We start from the raw sequence: 22,500 nt of genomic DNA on the forward strand, positions 1-22,500 counted from the left end.
TTAATATTTGCTCTATGTATTTCCTTACCTATCTTGATCAGGTTGTTTTTTTCCTTCTAATATTTGCTCTATGTATTTCCTTACCTATCTTGATCAGGTGATTTTTTTCCTTTTAATATTTGCTCTATGTATTTCCTTACCTATATGATCAGATAATTTTTTTCCTTTTAATATTTGCTCTATGTATTTCCTTACCTATATGATCAGGTGATTTGTTTCCTTTTAATATTTGCTCCATGTTTTTCCTTACCTATATGATCAGGTGATTTTTCCCCTTATAATATTTGCTCTATGTTTTCCCTTACTTATCTTGATGAGGTGATTTTTTTTTTATCTATTATTTGCTCAATGTTTTTCCTTACTTATCTTGATCAGGTGATATTTTTTCATCTAATATTTTCTCTATGTTTTTCCTTGCCTGTCTTGATTTTTATTTTTTTTTATTTTAATATTTGTTCTATGTTTTTCCTTACCTATATGATCAGGTGATTTTTCCCCTTATAATATTTGCTCTATGTTTTCCCTTACTTATCTTGATCAGGTGAGTTTTTTTATCTATTATTTGCTCAATGTTTTACCTTACCTATCTTGATCAGGTGATATTTTTTCATCTAATATTTTCTCTACGTGTTTCCTTACCTGTCTTGATTTTTATTTTTTTTTATTTTAATATTTGTTCTATGTTTTTCCTTACCTATATGATCAGGTGATTTTTCCCCTTATAATATTTGCTCTATGTTTTTCCTTACCTATATGATCAGGTGATTTTTCCCCTTATAATATTTGCTCCATGTTTTTCCTTACCTATATGATCAGGTGATTTTTCCCCTTATAATATTTGCTCTATGTTTTCCCTTACTTATCTTGATGAGGTGATTTTTTTTTTATCTATTATTTGCTCAATGTTTTTCCTTACTTATCTTGATCAGGTGATATTTTTTCATCTAATATTTTCTCTATGTTTTTCCTTGCCTGTCTTGATTTTTATTTTTTTTTATTTTAATATTTGTTCTATGTTTTTCCTTACCTATATGATCAGGTGATTTTTCCCCTTATAATATTTGCTCTATGTTTTCCCTTACTTATCTTGATCAGGTGAGTTTTTTTCATCTAATATTTTCTCTATGTTTTTCCTTACCTGTCTTGATCAGGTGATATTTTTTCATCTAATATTTTCTCTATGTTTTTCCTTACCTGTCTTGATCAGGTGATATTTTTTCATCTAATATTTTCTCTATATTTTTCCTTACCTATCTTGATCAGGTGATTTTTTTCCTTTTAATATTTGCTCTATGTATTTCCTTACCTATATGATCAGGTAATTTTTTTCCTTTTAATATTTGCTCTATGTATTTCCTTACCTATATGATCAGGTGATTTTTTTCCTTTTAATATTTGCTCCATGTTTTTCCTTACCTATATGATCAGGTGATTTTTCCCCTTATAATATTTGCTCTATGTTTTCCCTTACTTATCTTGATGAGGTGATTTTTTTTTTATCTATTATTTGCTCAATGTTTTTCCTTACTTATCTTGATCAGGTGATATTTTTTCATCTAATATTTTCTCTATGTTTTTCCTTGCCTGTCTTGATTTTTATTTTTTTTTATTTTAATATTTGTTCTATGTTTTTCCTTACCTATATGATCAGTTGATTTTTCCCCTTATAATATTTGCTCTATGTTTTCCCTTACTTATCTTGATCAGGTGATTTTTTTTTTATCTATTATTTGCTCAATGTTTTTCCTTACTTATCTTGATCAGGTGATTTTTTCCCTTCTAATATTTGCTCTATGTTTTTCCTTACCTATCTTGATCAGGTGATTTTTTCCCTTCTAATATTTGCTCTATGTTTTTCCTTACCTATCTTGATCAGGTGATTTTTTCCCTTCTGATATTTGCTCTATGTTTTTCCTTACCTGTCTTGATCAGGTGATTTTTTTTCATCTAATATTTTCTCTATGTTTTTCCTTACCTATCTTGATCAGGTGATTTTTTCCCTTCTAATATTTGCTCTATGTTTTTCCTTACCTATCTTGATCAGGTGATATTTTTTCATCTAATATTTTCTCTATGTTTTTCCTTACCTATCTTGATCAGGTGATTTTTTTTTCATCTAATATTTGCTCAATGTTTTTCCTTACCTATCTTGATCAGGAGATTTTTTTTTCATCCAATATTTTCTCTTCCATCCTCATAAACGTGATTGACTGAATAGATTATCTCCACCCACATTTTCCCTCCTCAATTTTTGTCGACGAACCCAGGTCATTAGGGTGATATTGACCACGCCCTTTTCACGTTCCCGCCCCTGCCTCCGAGAATGCCACCTTCCCTCAGCCCATACCGCGCCCGCAATGCGTTATACAGTCCGGCCACCGGCAGCGAGATGTGCCTGGAATATTGTCCTTAACGATTCGCTGTTGATCTTTTCGTCTCGCGGGATAAGAACCGCGGTGGTGGTGAAGCGGACATTCTGCAGTCCTTCATTGCTCCATTATGAAGGTCTTGTGCCTGTAGAAGAAGCGTTTGAAAAAGGTTCGACCTGTTTCCTGAGCTGTGCAAGAAGCGTTTGAAAGAGCCTTGACTTATTTCTTGGGCTGTAGAAGAAGCATTTGAAGAAGTTTGCTATAGATTGTATGTAATAGAAGCGTTTGAAGATTTCACTTCTTGCTGCCTGTAGAAGAAGCGTTTGAAAAAGGTTCGACCTGTTTCCTGAGCTGTACAAGAAGCGTTTGAAAAAGGTTTGACTTATTTCTTGAGCCGTAGAAGAAGCGTTTGAAGAAGAGTTTACTATAGATTGCACGTAAAAGAAGCGTTTAAAGATTTCACTTTTTGCTGACCGTAGAAGAAGCGTTTGAAGGTTTTACCTTTTGCTGCCCGTAGAAGAAGCGTTTGAAGATTTTACTTCTTGCTGCCTGCAGAAGAAGCGTTTGAAGATTTTGCTTCTTGCTGCCTGTAGAAGAAGCGTTTGAAGATTTCACTTCTTGCTGCCTGTAGAAGAAGCGTTTGAAAATTTCACTTCTTTCTGCTTGTAGAAGAAGTGTTTGAAGAAGACATCACTTTATACTGCCTATATAAGAATCATTTGAAGAAGAGTTAACTTTTTACTGCATGTAAAAGAAGCGTTTGAAAATTTCACCTATTGCTGCCTGTAGAAGAAGCGTTTGAAGAAAATATCACTTCTTGCTACCAGTAAAATAGGCATTTCAAGATGATTACACTTATTTCTGCTTGAAGAAGAAGCGTTTGAAGAAGAGTTCACTTAATACTGCCTGTAAAAGAAGTGTTTGAAGATTTCACTTCTTACTGCCTGTAGAAGAAGCGTTTGAAGCTTTCACTTCTTGCTGCCTGTAGGAGAAGCGTTTGAAGATTTCACTTCATACTGTCTGTAGAAGAAACGTTTGAAGATTTCTCTTCTTGCTGCCTGTAGAAGAAGCGTTTGAATATTTTACTTTTTGCTGCCCATAGAAGAAGCGTTTGAAAATTTCATTTTTTGCTGCCCGTAGAAGAAGCGTTGGAAGATTTCACTTCTTGCTGCCTGTAGAAGAAGCGTTGGAGGATTTCACTTCTTGCTGCCTGTAGAAGAAGCGTTGGAAGATTTCACTTCATGCTGCCTGTAGAAGAAGCGTTGGAAGATTTCACTTCTTGCTGCCTGTAGAAGAAGCGTTGGAAGATTTCACTTCTTGCTGCCTGTTGAAGAAGCGTTGGAAGATTTCACTTCTTGCTGCCTGTAGAAGAAGCGTTGGAAGATTTCACTTCTTGCTGCCTGTAGAAGAAGCGTTGGAAGATTTCACTTCTTGCTGCCTGTAGAAGAAGCGTTGGAGGATTTCACTTCTTGCTGCCTGTTGAAGAAGCGTTGGAAGATTTCACTTCTTGCTGCCTGTTGAAGAAGCGTTGGAAGATTTCACTTCTTGCTGCCTGTAGAAGAAGCGTTGGAAGATTTCACTTCTTGCTGCCTGTAGAAGAAGCGTTGGAAGATTTCACTTCTTGCTGCCTGTAGAAGAAGCGTTGGAAGATTTCACTTCTTGCTGCCTGTAGAAGAAGCGTTGGAAGATTTCACTTCTTGCTGCCTGTAGAAGAAGCGTTGGAAGATTTCACTTCTTGCTGCCTGTAGAAGAAGCGTTGGAAGATTTCACTTCTTGCTGCCTGTAGAAGAAGCGTTGGAAGATTTCACTTCTTGCTGCCTGTAGAAGAAGCGTTGGAGGATTTCACTTCTTGCTGCCTGTAGAAGAAGCGTTGGAAGATTTCACTTCTTGCTGCCTGTAGAAGAAGCGTTGGAAGATTTCACTTCTTGCTGCCTGTAGAAGAAGCGTTGGAAGATTTCACTTCTTGCTGCCTGTAGAAGAAGCGTTGGAGGATTTCACTTCTTGCTGCCTGTAGAAGAAGCGTTGGAAGATTTCACTTCTTGCTGCCTGTAGAAGAAGCGTTGGAGGATTTCACTTCTTGCTGCCTGTAGAAGAAGCGTTGGAAGATTTCACTTCTTGCTGCCTGTAGAAGAAGCGTTGGAGGATTTCACTTCTTGCTGCCTGTAGAAGAAGCGTTGGAAGATTTCACTTCTTGCTGCCTGTAGAAGAAGCGTTGGAGGATTTCACTTCTTGCTGCCTGTAGAAGAAGCGTTGGAAGATTTCACTTCTTGCTGCCTGTAGAAGAAGCGTTGGAGGATTTCACTTCTTGCTGCCTGTAGAAGAAGCGTTGGAAGATTTCACTTCTTGCTGCCTGTAGAAGAAGCGTTGGAAGATTTCACTTCTTGCTGCCTGTAGAAGAAGCGTTGGAGGATTTCACTTCTTGCTGCCTGTAGAAGAAGCGTTGGAGGATTTCACTTCTTGCTGCCTGTAGAAGAAGCGTTGGAGGATTTCACTTCTTGCTGCCTGTAGAAGAAGCGTTGGAAGATTTCACTTCTTGCTGCCTGTAGAAGAAGCGTTGGAGGATTTCACTTCTTGCTGCCTGTAGAAGAAGCGTTGGAAGATTTCACTTCTTGCTGCCTGTAGAAGAAGCGTTGGAGGATTTCACTTCTTGCTGCCTGTAGAAGAAGCGTTGGAAGATTTCACTTCTTGCTGCCTGTAGAAGAAGCGTTGGAGGATTTCACTTCTTGCTGCCTGTAGAAGAAGCGTTGGAAGATTTCACTTCTTGCTGCCTGTAGAAGAAGCGTTGGAGGATTTCACTTCTTGCTGCCTGTAGAAGAAGCGTTGGAGGATTTCACTTCTTGCTGCCTGTAGAAGAAGCGTTGGAGGATTTCACTTCTTGCTGCCTGTAGAAGAAGCGTTGGAGGATTTCACTTCTTGCTGCCTGTAGAAGAAGCGTTGGAAGATTTCACTTCTTGCTGCCTGTAGAAGAAGCGTTGGAGGATTTCACTTCTTGCTGCCTGTAGAAGAAGCGTTGGAAGATTTCACTTCTTGCTGCCTGTAGAAGAAGCGTTGGAGGATTTCACTTCTTGCTGCCTGTAGAAGAAGCGTTGGAAGATTTCACTTCTTGCTGCCTGTAGAAGAAGCGTTGGAAGATTTCACTTCTTGCTGCCTGTAGAAGAAGCGTTGGAAGATTTCACTTCTTGCTGCCTGTAGAAGAAGCGTTGGAGGATTTCACTTCTTGCTGCCTGTAGAAGAAGCGTTGGAAGATTTCACTTCTTGCTGCCTGTAGAAGAAGCGTTGGAGGATTTCACTTCTTGCTGCCTGTAGAAGAAGCGTTGGAAGATTTCACTTCTTGCTGCCTGTAGAAGAAGCGTTGGAGGATTTCACTTCTTGCTGCCTGTAGAAGAAGCGTTGGAAGATTTCACTTCTTGCTGCCTGTAGAAGAAGCGTTGGAGGATTTCACTTCTTGCTGCCTGTAGAAGAAGCGTTGGAAGATTTCACTTCTTGCTGCCTGTAGAAGAAGCGTTGGAAGATTTCACTTCTTGCTGCCTGTAGAAGAAGCGTTGGAAGATTTCACTTCTTGCTGCCTGTAGAAGAAGCGTTGGAAGATTTCACTTCTTGCTGCCTGTAGAAGAAGCGTTGGAAGATTTCACTTCTTGCTGCCTGTAGAAGAAGCGTTGGAGGATTTCACTTCTTGCTGCCTGTAGAAGAAGCGTTGGAAGATTTCACTTCTTGCTGCCTGTAGAAGAAGCGTTGGAGGATTTCACTTCTTGCTGCCTGTAGAAGAAGCGTTGGAAGATTTCACTTCTTGCTGCCTGTAGAAGAAGCGTTGGAGGATTTCACTTCTTGCTGCCTGTAGAAGAAGCGTTGGAAGATTTCACTTCTTGCTGCCTGTAGAAGAAGCGTTGGAGGATTTCACTTCTTGCTGCCTGTAGAAGAAGCGTTGGAAGATTTCACTTCTTGCTGCCTGTAGAAGAAGCGTTGGAGGATTTCACTTCTTGCTGCCTGTAGAAGAAGCGTTGGAAGATTTCACTTCTTGCTGCCTGTAGAAGAAGCGTTGGAGGATTTCACTTCTTGCTGCCTGTAGAAGAAGCGTTGGAAGATTTCACTTCTTGCTGCCTGTAGAAGAAGCGTTGGAGGATTTCACTTCTTGCTGCCTGTAGAAGAAGCGTTGGAAGATTTCACTTCTTGCTGCCTGTAGAAGAAGCGTTGGAGGATTTCACTTCTTGCTGCCTGTAGAAGAAGCGTTGGAAGATTTCACTTCTTGCTGCCTGTAGAAGAAGCGTTGGAGGATTTCACTTCTTGCTGCCTGTAGAAGAAGCGTTGGAAGATTTCACTTCATGCTGCCTGTAGAAGAAGCGTTGGAAGATTTCACTTCTTGCTGCCTGTAGAAGAAGCGTTGGAAGATTTCACTTCATGCTGCCTGTAGAAGAAGCGTTGGAAGATTTCACTTCTTGCTGCCTGTAGAAGAAGCGTTGGAAGATTTCACTTCATGCTGCCTGTAGAAGAAGCGTTGGAAGATTTCACTTCTTGCTGCCTGTAGAAGAAGCGTTGGAAGATTTCACTTCATGCTGCCTGTAGAAGAAGCGTTGGAAGATTTCACTTCTTGCTGCCTGTAGAAGAAGCGTTGGAAGATTTCACTTCTTGCTGCCTGTTGAAGAAGCGTTGGAAGATTTCACTTCTTGCTGCCTGTAGAAGAAGCGTTGGAAGATTTCACTTCTTGCTGCCTGTAGAAGAAGCGTTGGAAGATTTCACTTCTTGCTGCCTGTAGAAGAAGCGTTGGAAGATTTCACTTCTTGCTGCCTGTAGAAGAAGCGTTGGAAGATTTCACTTCTTGCTGCCTGTTGAAGAAGCGTTGGAAGATTTCACTTCATGCTGCCTGTAGAAGAAGCGTTGGAAGATTTCACTTCTTGCTGCCTGTAGAAGAAGCGTTGGAAGATTTCACTTCTTGCTGCCTGTAGAAGAAGCGTTGGAAGATTTCACTTCTTGCTGCCTGTAGAAGAAGCGTTGGAAGATTTCACTTCTTGCTGCCTGTAGAAGAAGCGTTGGAAGATTTCACTTCTTGCTGCCTGTTGAAGAAGCGTTGGAAGATTTCACTTCTTGCTGCCTGTTGAAGAAGCGTTGGAAGATTTCACTTCTTGCTGCCTGTAGAAGAAGCGTTGGAAGATTTCACTTCTTGCTGCCTGTTGAAGAAGCGTTGGAAGATTTCACTTCTTGCTGCCTGTAGAAGAAGCGTTGGAAGATTTCACTTCTTGCTGCCTGTAGAAGAAGCGTTGGAAGATTTCACTTCTTGCTGCCTGTAGAAGAAGCGTTGGAAGATTTCACTTCTTGCTGCCTGTTGAAGAAGCGTTGGAAGATTTCACTTCTTGCTGCCTGTAGAAGAAGCGTTGGAAGATTTCACTTCATGCTGCCTGTAGAAGAAGCGTTGGAAGATTTCACTTCTTGCTGCCTGTAGAAGAAGCGTTGGAAGATTTCACTTCATGCTGCCTGTAGAAGAAGCGTTGGAAGATTTCACTTCTTGCTGCCTGTAGAAGAAGCGTTGGAAGATTTCACTTCTTGCTGCCTGTTGAAGAAGCGTTGGAAGATTTCACTTCTTGCTGCCTGTAGAAGAAGCGTTGGAAGATTTCACTTCTTGCTGCCTGTAGAAGAAGCGTTGGAAGATTTCACTTCTTGCTGCCTGTAGAAGAAGCGTTGGAAGATTTCACTTCTTGCTGCCTGTTGAAGAAGCGTTGGAAGATTTCACTTCTTGCTGCCTGTTGAAGAAGCGTTGGAAGATTTCACTTCTTGCTGCCTGTTGAAGAAGCGTTGGAAGATTTCACTTCTTGCTGCCTGTTGAAGAAGCGTTGGAAGATTTCACTTCATGCTGCCTGTAGAAGAAGCGTTGGAAGATTTCACTTCTTGCTGCCTGTAGAAGAAGCGTTGGAAGATTTCACTTCTTGCTGCCTGTAGAAGAAGCGTTGGAAGATTTCACTTCTTGCTGCCTGTAGAAGAAGCGTTGGAAGATTTCACTTCTTGCTGCCTGTAGAAGAAGCGTTGGAAGATTTCACTTCTTGCTGCCTGTAGAAGAAGCGTTGGAAGATTTCACTTCTTGCTGCCTGTAGAAGAAGCGTTGGAAGATTTCACTTCTTGCTGCCTGTTGAAGAAGCGTTGGAAGATTTCACTTCTTGCTGCCTGTAGAAGAAGCGTTGGAAGATTTCACTTCTTGCTGCCTGTTGAAGAAGCGTTGGAAGATTTCACTTCTTGCTGCCTGTAGAAGAAGCGTTGGAAGATTTCACTTCTTGCTGCCTGTAGAAGAAGCGTTGGAAGATTTCACTTCTTGCTGCCTGTAGAAGAAGCGTTGGAAGATTTCACTTCTTGCTGCCTGTAGAAGAAGCGTTGGAAGATTTCACTTCTTGCTGCCTGTAGAAGAAGCGTTGGAAGATTTCACTTCTTGCTGCCTGTTGAAGAAGCGTTGGAAGATTTCACTTCTTGCTGCCTGTTGAAGAAGCGTTGGAAGATTTCACTTCTTGCTGCCTGTAGAAGAAGCGTTGGAAGATTTCACTTCTTGCTGCCTGTAGAAGAAGCGTTGGAAGATTTCACTTCTTGCTGCCTGTTGAAGAAGCGTTGGAAGATTTCACTTCTTGCTGCCTGTTGAAGAAGCGTTGGAAGATTTCACTTCTTGCTGCCTGTAGAAGAAGCGTTGGAAGATTTCACTTCTTGCTGCCTGTAGAAGAAGCGTTGGAAGATTTCACTTCTTGCTGCCTGTAGAAGAAGCGTTGGAAGATTTCACTTCTTGCTGCCTGTAGAAGAAGCGTTGGAAGATTTCACTTCTTGCTGCCTGTAGAAGAAGCGTTGGAAGATTTCACTTCTTGCTGCCTGTAGAAGAAGCGTTGGAAGATTTCACTTCTTGCTGCCTGTAGAAGAAGCGTTGGAAGATTTCACTTCTTGCTGCCTGTAGAAGAAGCGTTGGAAGATTTCACTTCTTGCTGCCTGTAGAAGAAGCGTTGGAAGATTTCACTTCTTGCTGCCTGTTGAAGAAGCGTTGGAAGATTTCACTTCTTGCTGCCTGTAGAAGAAGCGTTGGAAGATTTCACTTCTTGCTGCCTGTTGAAGAAGCGTTGGAAGATTTCACTTCTTGCTGCCTGTTGAAGAAGCGTTGGAAGATTTCACTTCATGCTGCCTGTAGAAGAAGCGTTGGAAGATTTCACTTCTTGCTGCCTGTAGAAGAAGCGTTGGAAGATTTCACTTCTTGCTGCCTGTTGAAGAAGCGTTGGAAGATTTCACTTCATGCTGCCTGTAGAAGAAGCGTTGGAAGATTTCACTTCTTGCTGCCTGTAGAAGAAGCGTTGGAAGATTTCACTTCTTGCTGCCTGTTGAAGAAGCGTTGGAAGATTTCACTTCTTGCTGCCTGTAGAAGAAGCGTTGGAAGATTTCACTTTTTGCTGCCTGTAGAAGAAGCGTTGGAAGATTTCACTTCTTGCTGCCTGTAGAAGAAGCGTTGGAAGATTTCACTTCTTGCTGCCTGTAGAAGAAGCATTTGAAGATTTCACTTCTTGCTGCCCGTAAAAGAAGCGTTTAAAGATTTCACTTCATACTGCCTGTAGAAGAAACGTTTGAAGATTTCACTTCTTGCTATATGTAGAAGAAGCGTTTGAAGATTTTACTTCTTGCTATATGTAGAAGAGGCGTTTGAATATTTCACTTCTTGTTTCCCGTTGAGGAAGATTTCACCTCTTACTACCTGTAGAAGCGTTTGAACAAGATTTCACTTCTTGCTGCCTGTAGGAGTCTTTGGAGATTTCACCTCTTGCTTCCTGTAGAAGAAGCGTTTGAAGGCGATTTCATATCTTTCCTTCTTTTCTGGCCCATTTCACAAAGCACAGTGAAACTGCTTCAGTTTGTGCGTCATAACAGTTGAAGAGGTAAGTTATCATGGATATTTAGTAGTGGGTAATGTAATAAAAATCTCTTTATACGGATGATAATTTTCCATGAAAATGGCTTTACCGAACTAGCACACGACGATATTCCCGCATTCTCTTGGCATTCCAGTATTCTCCCGATATTCCTGCATCCTCTTGGTATTCTAGTATTTTCCCGATATTCCTGCATCCTCTTGGTATTCTAGTATTCTCCCGATATTCCTGCATCCTCTTGGTATTCTAGTATTCTCCCGATATTCCTGCATCCTCTTGGTATTCTAGTATTCTCCCGATATTCCCACATTCTCTTGGTATTTCAGTATTTTCCAGATATTCCCGTATGCTCTTGGTATTCTAGTATTGTCCTGATATTCCCGCATTCTCTTGGTATTTCAGTATTTTCCCGATATTCCCGCATCCTCTTGGTATTCGAGTAATCTCCCGATATTCCCTTATTCTCTTGGTTTTCCAGTATTCTCCCGATATTCCCGCATTCTCTTGGCATTCCAGTATTCTCCCGATATTCCCGCATTCTCTTGGCATTCCAGTATTCTCCCGATATTCCTGCATCCTCTTGGTATTCCCGCATCTTCTTGGCATTCCAGTATTCTCCCGATATTCCCGTATGCTCTTGGTATTCCAGTATCCTTCAAATATTCCTGCATCCTCTTGGTATTCCAGCATTCTCCCGATATTCCTGCATCCTCTTGGTATTCCAGTATTCTCCCAATATTCCCACATCCTCTTGGTATTCCAGTAATCTACCGATATTCCCTTATTCTCTTGGCTTTCCAGTATTCTCCCGATATTCCTGCATCCTCTTGGTATTCCAGTAATCTCCCGATATTCCCTTATTCTCTTGGCTTTCCAGTATTCTCCCGATATTCCCGCATTCTCTTGGTATTCCAGTATTCTCCCGATATTCCCGCATCCTCTTGGTATTCCAGTAATCTCCCGATATTCCCTTATTCTCTTGGCTTTCCAGTATTCTCCCGATATTCCCGCATCCTCTTGGTATTCCAGTAATCTCCCGATATTCCCTGATTCTCTTGGCTTTCCAGTATTCTCCCGATATTCCCGCATCCTCTTGGTATTCCAGTAATCTCCTGATATTCCCTTATTTTTTGGCTTTCCAGTATTCTCCCGATATTCCCGCATTCTCTTGGCATTCCAGTATTCTCCCGATATTCCCGCATCCTCTTGGTATTCCAGTATTCTCCCGGTATTCCCGCATCTTCTTGGCATTCCAGTATTCTCCCGATATTCCCGTATGCTCTTGGTATTCCAGTATCCTTCCAATATTCCTGCATCCTCTTGGTATTCCAGCATTCTCCCGATATTCCTGCATCCTCTTGGTATATCAGTATTCTCCCGATATTCCCACATTCTCTTGGTATTTCAGTATTTTCCCGATATTCCCGTATGCTCTTGGTATTTCAGTATTTTCCCGATATTCCCGTATGCTCTTGGTATTCTAGTATTCTTTCGATATTCCCACTTTCACTTGGTATTTCAGTATTCTCTTGATAGTCAAGCATTCTCTTGGCATTCCAGTATTCTCCCGAAATTCTCGCATTCTCTTGGTATTCCAGTATTCTCTCGATATTCTTGCATCCTCTTGGCATTCCAGTATTCTCCCGATATTCCCACATTCTCTTGGTATTTCAGTATTCTCCTGATATTCCTGCATCCTCTTGGTATTCCAGTATTCTCTCCATATTCCTGTATTATTTGGCTTGGAATTTTGGATAGTTAGATTATCAAGTGGGCGTGGCTGGTTTCCTCGATAATGTAGTTACTCTTATCCACGTTCGATCTTAGAGTGAAGTTTCCGTTGGTTTACACAGACAGCAATTCCACAGTAGATAATATGTGTCAGTAGACAATGAATAAATGAAGCGGAAAATCTTAATTTTCTCTCTCTCTCTCTCTCTCTCTCTCTCTCTCTCTCTCTCTCTCTCTCTCTCTCTCTCTCTCCGCATCCTCAGTTATTGTGTTTCTGCTAAAAAGACCTGTAAAGTTTTTCCATGCAGCCGTATATTGCGAGAGAATATTTTCAACTTTTATCTAAAACCTGGGTTCTAGCCAACCTATACATTTCTTTCTTATCGATGGAACATTTCTCAAATATTGTAAATTTTGATTTATAATCCTCTTAAATTATTTTCCTTCCTTTTAGCTTATTTCCAGTTTATCATTCCCTGCGGTTCTGTACTTATCCCTTTCCTCCTTCTTCATTTGAAATAGATTAAAAAACAACAGTTCCCGGATGCCGGTAACAAACAAATTCTCTCTCTCTCTCTCTCTCTCTCTCTCTCTCTCTCTCTCTCTCTCTCTCTCTCTCTCTCTCTCTCTCTCTCTCTCTCTCTCTCTATATATATATATATATATATATATATATATATATATATACACTGTATATATATGTATTCCCAGTTGAAGCCCTTTGACTTGAAGCCTCTTGGTTTTCTAATAAGGGTCGTAGATTAGCAAGTAATATATATATATATATATATATATATATATATATATATATATATATATAGATAGATAGATAGATATGTACACACACACGTGTGTGTGTGTATAAACGTAGACCAGTGGACGTACACGTTCTTCTATTGTCCAGAAACTAGTTATTATTCTATACTTTGGTATAATGGATTTATGGTATTGCAAATGTAAAGCAAATTTTTTCTGCAATAATTTTTTTTTTCAAACTGCAGTAAAAAAAATTCTGTGAGTGATAATTTACTTATTTATGTTTCCAGAATGATATATTTAATCTAAATGACGTATCATTTATGATTGTGTAAGTGATCATGTATGGTATTTTTCTAATTTTGACTATGGGACGAAAAGAGTAATAGTATTACTGTTATTACTGCTCTAAAAGTATTTCAATTGTTCATTACTTCTCTTGTAGTTTATTCATTTCATTATTTCCTTTCCTCACTGGGCTATTTTTGCCGCTTTGCAGCTCGTATGCTTATAGCATCCTGCTTTTCCAACTAGGGTTCTATTAACAATAACAATAATAATAACAATAATAATAATAATCGCTAATGCCTTCGTAGCACTATGACATGTAACCTCAGCTGCATCCACTTTTTAGCTTTTTTTTCTCTACACCCTTTCCTTTCCCCTCCTGTTCTTTTGTAACTGCGTGAGTTTCCCCCTGTCGAACATGGCCACCCTGGCCCCAGCGCAGGCTCACATGGCCCAAATTATATTGAGGTAATGAATTTACATTTTCTATCCTTTTTAGAGTATTCAGATATTCCCAAAGATATATTTTTATTGTCTTTGATTTAATATAATGTTTTGTTGAATTATTTTTACTACTATTACTATTAATGTCCTTTATTGCGAAATTAATTTATTGTCTGTAACCTTTTAATGAATTGTTTTATTACTATTTCTTCTATATTCATTAGTGTTTTTCATTGAAATAATTAGTAATTATTTTGGAAAACGGAGTAATATCTAATTACATTAGTCACCCATCGAAATTATCATAGAAAACGAAACGCCTCAAAGAAAACGTCCCTTCCCTGTAAGGGAGGAATGGTTTGCATGACATCCTTTGTCTGACATATTCAATTAAACACTTTTAGAGGGATGATCTTGTATAACTTGCTAGCTACGTTTTTCCTAATGAAAATTTACCCTTTTAGGAACGCTGTATGAAATTACAGACTATTAATAAAGTGCGTAATGTAAGAACTAGCAATATAACTGATTATTAATATAATCAATGATTCGATTTATCCAATTTTTCCTCAGATATTGGCCCATATTACACCCCTTGTAAACGACAACAAAAGATAATTTTGTTTCGGTCATTGTATTAAGAAATTTAAGTGATTAAAGTGAAGAATAATGAAGTAAACAGTTGGCGAATTTTATCCACTTTGCTTGGATTACACTACACACACACACACACACATATATATATATATATATATATATATATATATATATATATATATATATATATATATATATATATACACATTATAATATATATATATATATATATATATATATATACACATATATAATATATATATATATATATATATATATATATATATATATATATATATATATATATATATATATATATATATATAGTGTGTATGTGTGTGCGCGTGCGTCTCTCTCTCTCTCTCTCTCTCTCTCTCTCTCTCTCTCTCTCTCTCTCTCTCTCTCTCTTTATATATATATATATATATATATATATATATATATATATGTGTGTGTGTGTGTGTGTGTGTGTGTGTGTGTGTGTGAAAGAAATGAAGAATATTATATCATCCTTTAGAAAAGAATGAATCACCATTTTCTTAAAATGTTATCGAAACGGAAGGGTCATATAGTGATTATATATAAAAGAGTCTTCGATGATTAACCTATGAACGATGTGATTGAGAGACTCTGGCCCTTTTGATATTCGCAGATTTTTGCACGTCGGGGAAATACAGATGCCATGTCACTCTTTTGATTGCATCAGCCATTAATAACTGCAGTGTTTTCGAATGCCAGTTAATATTGTGTATAAGGGTGGGGTTGGGGGTGGGGGTGTGATTGAATCAGCATATCCCTTTAACTATTTCATTATATTCTCTTTTATTTTCCTTTAACTATTTCATTATATTCTCTTTTATTTTCCTTTAACTATTTCATTATATTCTCTTTTATTTTCCTTTAACTATTTCATTATATTCTCTTTTATTTTCCTTTAACTATTTCATTATATTCTCTTTTATTTTCCTTTAACTATTTCATTATATTCTTTTTGATTGATTCTCTGATTCAATTCCATACTTAGATTCCATTGCAAATTTAGGTTCCATGGTAAACCTTGATTAAATTGCAAACTTATATTCCATTGCAAACCTTCATTCTATTGCAAACGTAGGTTTTATTGCAAACCTTGATTAAATTGCAGACATGTTCCATTGGAAACCTTCATTCTATTGCAAACTTAGATTCCATTGCAAACGTAGGTTTTATTGCAAACTTAAATTCCATGGCAAACCTGGATTAAATTACAGACATGTTCCATTGCAAATTTCCATTCTATTGCAAACTTAAATTCTATTGCAAACGTAGATTCCATTGTAAAGTTAGATCCCATAGCATACCTAGAATCCATTGCAAACTTAGATTCCACTGCAATCTTAGATTTCATTGCAAAGTTATTCTATTACAAACTTAGATTCTATTACAAACTTAGATTCCATTGCAAAACTAGAATTCATTGCAAACTTAGGTTTTATTGCAAACTTAGATTCCATTGCAAAGCTAGAATTCATTGCAAACTTAGGTTTTATTGCAAACTTAGGTTTTATTGCAAACTTAGATTCCATTGCAAACTTAAATTCCATTGCAAACTTAGATTCCATTGCAAACCTGGATTTTATGGTATCTTGGTTGGCCAGGGCACCAGCCAGCCGTTGAGATACTACTAATAGAGAGTTATGGGGTCTTTTGACTGATCAGACAGTATTTCATTGGATCCTTCTCTCTGGTTACGGTTCACTTTTCCTTTGCCTACATATACACCGAATAGTATGGCCTATTCTTTACAGATTCTCCTCTGTCCTCATACATCAGACAACACCGAGATTACCAAACAATTCTTTTTCACCCAAGGGGTTAACCTCTACAATGTAATTGTTCAGTGGCTACTTTCCTCTTGGTAAGGGTAGAAGAGACTCTTTATCTATGGTAAGCAGCTCTTCTAGGAGTAGGGCACTCCAAAATCAAAGCATTGTTCTCTAGTCGTTGGTAGTGCCATAGTCTCTGTACCATGGTCTTCCACTGTCTTGGGTAAGAGTTCTCTTGCTTGAGGGTACACTCGGGCGCACTATTCTATATAATTTCTCTTCTTGTTTTGTTAAAGTTTTTCTAGTTTATATATGAAATATTTATTTTAACGTTATTACTGTTCTTAAAATATTTTCTTTTTCTTTGTTTCCTTTCCTCACTGGGCTTTTGTCCCTGTTGGGGCCCCTAGGCTTATAGCATTCTGTTTTTCCAACTAGGGTTGTATCTTAGCAAGTAATAATAATATTTATATTAATTATGGTCATGGAATACAATGAGAGTAAGAGTAACCATAGCGTTTTTGTTTTTATTGTCGAATAAAATAAATTTTAATGGTTTAAATGCCGCTCATGAATGGCAGAAAAAGGAGTGATATTGCCCCATGAAGCAGGACAATGCCTTAGAGACTGACCATATATGCATATGATCAGCGCCTAAGCCCCCTCTCCACCCAAGCTAGGACCAAGGGGGCCAGGCAATGGTAGCTGATGACTCAGTAGATAGACTTATAGGCTTCCCTAAACCGCCCATCCTTAGCTCACGAGCATGGCTAGGTTACAGCGACCAAAAGAACTATCAAGTTTAAGCGGGATTCGAACGCCAGACTCAGTCAGGGACGTTACCGCATCGGCCACCACAACCCCAGTTTTGCTGTAATTAAGTCATTTTATGTTGTCGAGCTTCGTAGCCTTATTTGAAGCAAAGGTAATAATATATAAAAATAAGGAGTAGATTAACACTTCTGTTCCACAGGTTTTTAGTTCTTCCTCATTACGAAGCAGTTATTGATAAATTGAAAGTTTTTTTAGAAGTTATATTTATCCCACTCCTTCCTTTTTTCCTAAAATTTGGTAAGAGGCCTTCAAGATCTCCCCTTCTCCAGCGGGTCTTAAACTCATCTCAGTCGACAAATTAATGCTTTGTTATCAGCGAAAACTGTTTTGGATGCCGAGGAGCGGTTGATGGCCAACACCATTCAACACTTATTTTTTTCACTTTAGACATTTTAATTGTTCTGTTTTCTAAAGGTTATTTCCAGTTTTATGCATGATTAAGAGACTTTCTCTCATATTATGAGATTAAAACCTAAACTTGACCAATCGCCCCTCTCTCTCTCTCTCTCTCTCTCTCTCTCTCTCTCTCTCTCTCTCTCTCTCTCTCTTTCTCTCTCTCTCTCTCGAGGTGCCTCACACTGAGGAACCTGGGGGAACCCTAACATAAAATAAGGCAAAAAGGTAAGGTAAGTCTCTCTCTCTCTCTCTCTCTCTCTCTCTCTCTCTCTCTCTCTCTCTCTCTCTCTCTCACGAGGTGCCTCACACTGAGGGACCTGGGGGAACCCAAACATAAAATAAGGCAATAAGGTAAGGTAAGGCTCTCTCTCTCTCTCTCTCTCTCTCTCTCTCTCTCTCTCTCTCTCTCTCTCTCTCTCTCTCTCTCTCTCACGAGGTGCCTCACACTGAGGGACCTGGGGAACCCAAACATAAAATAAGGCAATAAGGTAAGGTAAGGCTCTCTCTCTCTCTCTCTCTCTCTCTCTCTCTCTCTCTCTCTCTCTCTCTCTCTCTCTCTCTCTCTTTCATTTTTGACTGATTGCATATAGCTATTCAAGTTATTATGTCATTAAAATCCTTGGGTGTTACATGTCACGCAACCATTAACATGGTTTTATGTTGTCTACGGTATGTGGCTTGGAATGTACATCTGTGTTTTCACAATCGTCATTATCCAGCTCAAAGGGGTTTCGGTGGCCAATTGGCAACGTCCCTCTCTTTGGTTCGAGTCCCGCTCAAGCTCGATAGTTTCTTGTAGTGTCTGCAACCTCACCATCCTTGTGAGCTAAGGAATAGGGGGTGTTGGGTTAGCCTAGATATCTAACTGCTGAGTCATCAGCAGTTATTGCCTGACCCTCCCTGGCCCTTGTTGGACGCTGATCATATTGTACCAACCGTGTGTCACACGATCGTACATAGTTCATTTTGTGTCTGTATCTTCGCTCTTCCCTCGCACTAAAAAGAACCAGAATAAACATGTCTGTTTTTCTCACCTGTAACGGTGTCTGTTTTTTAACATGAAATTTTTTGTTGCTTTGAGCTTTTGTATATAAAGTAGAGTGTTCTATACTAAACTCACTCAGGTGCTTTCATCCTGCCTTTGAGTCACAACCTTCTCTCGGCCCGTTACATTCATGTAACAACCGTGTGTCACACGATCGTACATAGTTCATTTTGTGTATATATTATCACCATATCAAGACGACGGGACCCCCAGTCTTCGCAAAATTCAGACACCGTTACAGATGAGAAAAACAGACATGTGTATTCAGGTTCTTTTTAGTGCGAGGGAAGAGCGAAGATGCAAGCATAATTTATAAACAAAATAAACTATGTACGATCGTGTGACACACGGTTGGTACAATATGTATACTTGGTCGGTTTCCAGGGCATTGTCCTGCTAATTAGGGCATTATCACTATCCCTTGCCAGTGCCATTCATGACCGGCCTTTAAACCCTAAAATGCAACGTGAACAAGTAGTTAAGAAATTAAATTCAATTTTCATTTAAAAGTGAATCTGTTTATTATGCAGATTGTTAGATGGCATTTGCGAATATTATATTTGCATGAGGGTACACTCGGGCACACTGTTCTATCTTATATCTTATTTCTATTCCTCTTGTTTTGTTAGAGCTTTTATAGTTTATAAAGTGATATTTATTTCAAAATTGTTGCTCTTCTTAAAATATTTTATTTTAACTTGTTCCCTTTCCTCTCTGAGCTATTTTCCCTGTTGGAGCCCCTGGGCTTATAGCATCCTGCTTTTCCAACTAGGGTTGTAGCTTAGCTTTAATATTGTTGCTCTTAAAATATTTTATTTTAACTTGTTCCCTTTCCTCACTGAGTTATTTTCCCTGTTGGAGCCCCTGGGCTTATAGCATCCTGCTTTTCCAACTAGGGTTGTAGCTTAGCTTTAATATTGTTGCTCTTCTTAAAATATTTTATTCTAACTTGTTCCCTTTCCCCAGACTTATTTTCCCTGTTGGAGCCCCTGGGCTTAGGCATCCTGCTTTTCCAACTAGGGTTGTAGCTTAGCTTTGATATTGTTGCTCTTCTTAAAATATTTTATTTTAACTTGCTCCCTTTCCTCACTGAGTTATTTTCCCTGTTGGAGCCTCTGGGCTTATAGCATCCTGCTTTTCCAAGTAGGTTTGTAGCTTAGCAAGTAATAATAATAATAATAATAATAATAATAATACTGTATCTGTATTTGTGAACTCGCTATACGTGTTTTATGTAAGTGAATATTTACTAAAAAATTATAAGATTTGTTTTTGATGTGCAATTGCTGTATACCAGGGATAACCTTATGATTTATAGGTAAGATGAATTTACTTCCAGTTGTTAATCATTACAAATATACCTCTGTAAAGTAATGTGGTTGTTAAATATTGATTTGTTTATATTATATACGTTGGTGAATATTGAAAATAGTTTTTAAAGTCTAGCTAATTCTTATATGTATATATATTTCTATCTATATATGTATATATATATATATATGTATATATCTATATATACGGTATATATAAGTATGAATATATCTATCTATCTATCTATCTAATTTATATATATATATATATATATATATATGTATATATATATGTATATATATATATATATATATATATATATATATATATATATATATATAACAATGGGTCTAAAGATTTGACAAGAAGTAGAGAGAGGAAGAGAAGACGATGACTTGACGTAATAAGAGAGTTTTCGGGCATAGACTGGCACAGAGAGATCATAAATACACACATGGGAATGGATATGTCTGAGCCTTTGTTCTGCAGTGGACTAGTAATAGCTATATATATATATATATATATATATATATATATATATATATATATATATATACACACACACTGTCACGTTCAGGGGGGAGAGGGAGTAGTCATACGCTGGTGAAAGATAGCACCTCAAGAGGTACACTAAAAACCACACTCCCACAAATTGCCGAATCAGCGTGTTGTAATTAAGAAAGGAGGAGGGGTTGGAAGGGTTGAATATGTGAGTGCGTGCGTTTGCGTGTGCATCTATATGAACATTTAGACATTGTCTTTGCCGGCTCGGATACACTAGTATCATGCTAATTGTGAGAAGAGGAATGCTGTTGGAAATAGTATGAGTAGGAGAGAGAGAGAGAGAGAGAGAGAGAGAGAGAGAGAGAGAGAGAGAGAGAGAGAGTATTGATCAGGTAAATTTCTTGTGATTCATTCCTGTCGAGAAGATAGAAGAGCTTTGACAAATTTGATGAAGAAAATAACATTGGTTTATTAACGATAAAACTTATTTTTTCAACACAATTATTTTCTATTTTTAGAATTTTTTAATTTTTAACTTTTCTTATTTTTTTTTAAATTGCTAACTTTACTATTTTTTAACTTTATTTTTAATGTTTACCTGAATTATTTTTAAAATTTGGAACAAATCTTTTTATTTTAACCTGAATTGCTATTTTTTATATCAACTTAATATTTCTTTATATTCAATTTATTTTTTCTTTCAACTTTTATTGTTACTTTAATTATGTTTTAAAATTTCAACTAAATTATTTATTTTTATTTTTAACTTTATTGTTCTTAAAATTTTGAACTTTATTTTTAGACTTTGTATATTAATTTGAATTATATTTCAATTCATGACATTTAAAAGTATCTTAATTACAACATATTGATAAAAGTATGAGGGTCAATACTTTAAAATTGAATGACGCAATTGCAAATCAAATTAAGCGAACGAGTAGCGATATTTTATCAACCTTGCGATCGTTTAGATTTCAATGCATAATGAAAAAAATATATATGATTTTTTTTTTATGGAAATAGTCTAGATTTCAATACATAATGAAAAATTATATATGATTTTTTTTTCTATGAAAATAGTCTAGATTTCAATACACAATGAAAATATATGATTTTTTTTTTTATGAAAATAGTCTCTAGATTTCAATACATAATGAAAAATTATATATGATTTTTTTTCTATGAAAATAGTCTAGATTTCAATACACAATGAAATTATATGATTTTTTTTTTTTTGAAAATAGTCTCTAAATTTCAATACATAATGAAAAAATACAAGTGAAATTATTTTTTAGGAAAATAGTCTATAGATTTCAATACACAATGAAATTATATGATTTTTTTTTTTTTATGAAAATAGTCCCTAGATTTTAATGCATAATGAAAAATTATATATGAAATGTTTTTTTTATAAAAATAGTCTCTAGATTTCAATACTTAATGAAAAAATATACATGAATTTTTTTTTTTAGGAAAATAGTCTCTAGATTTCAATACATAATGAAAAAATACAAGTGAAATTATTTTTTAGGAAAATAGTCTATAGATTTCAATACACAATGAAATTATATGATTTTTTTTTTTTATGAAAATAGTCCCTAGATTTTAATGCATAATGAAAAATTATATATGAAATGTTTTTTTTATGAAAATAGTCTCTAGATTTCAATACTTAATGAAAAAATATACATGAATTTTTTTTTTTAGGAAAATAGTCTCTAGATTTCAATACATAATGAAAAAATACAAGTGAAATTATTTTTTAGGAAAATAGTCTATAGATTTCAATACACAATGAAATTATATGATTTTTTTTTTTATGAAAATAGTCCCTAGATTTTAATGCATAATGAAAAATTATATATGAAATGTTTTTTTATGAAAATAGTCTCTAGATTTCAATACATAATGAAAAAATATATATGATTTTTTTTATGAAAATAGTCTCTAGATTTCAATACATAGTGAAAAAATATATATGAATATTTTTTTTTTTATGAAAATAGTCTCTAGATTTCAATACATAATGAAAAAATACAAGTGAAATTATTTTTTAGGAAAATAGTCTGTAGATTTCGATACACAATGAAAAATTATCTATAAAATGTTTTTCTTATGAAAATATTGTCTAGATTTCAATACCCAATGAAAAAATAATATATATATGAAATGTTCTTTATGAGAAGTCTCTACATGTCAATACACAATGAAAGATTATATATGATTTTTTTTATGAAACATTTTCATTTAGTTGCACGAACAACATTTTATTGTTCGTGCAATAGTCTCTAGATTTCAATACACAATTAAAAAATATATATGAAATGTTTATTATGAAATAATTTTATTTTAATTTCACGAAAAGTAAAATATAATGTTCTCTCTTTTACAGTGTTTCTCTAGATTTCAATACACAATGAAGAATTATATATGATTTTTTTTTAATGAAAATATCTTCATTTACATGCACTAAAATATTTATTAATTTTGCAATAGTCTCTAGATTTTAATACGCAATGAAATATTATATATGAAATTTTTTTCTA

General features: G+C 36.6%; 1 protein-coding gene across 6 annotated transcripts in view; it reads left to right on the plus strand.

Moving 5' to 3' along the window:
- ATP8B (ATPase phospholipid transporting 8B) overlaps nucleotides 1-22,500 on the plus strand; it is a 753,209-nt gene that overhangs the window by 308,742 nt on the left and 421,967 nt on the right. The window lies entirely within an intron of this gene.

Source organism: Palaemon carinicauda, chromosome 18 (assembly GCF_036898095.1).
Source record: "Palaemon carinicauda isolate YSFRI2023 chromosome 18, ASM3689809v2, whole genome shotgun sequence".
NCBI classification, from domain to species: Eukaryota; Metazoa; Arthropoda; class Malacostraca; order Decapoda; family Palaemonidae; genus Palaemon; species Palaemon carinicauda.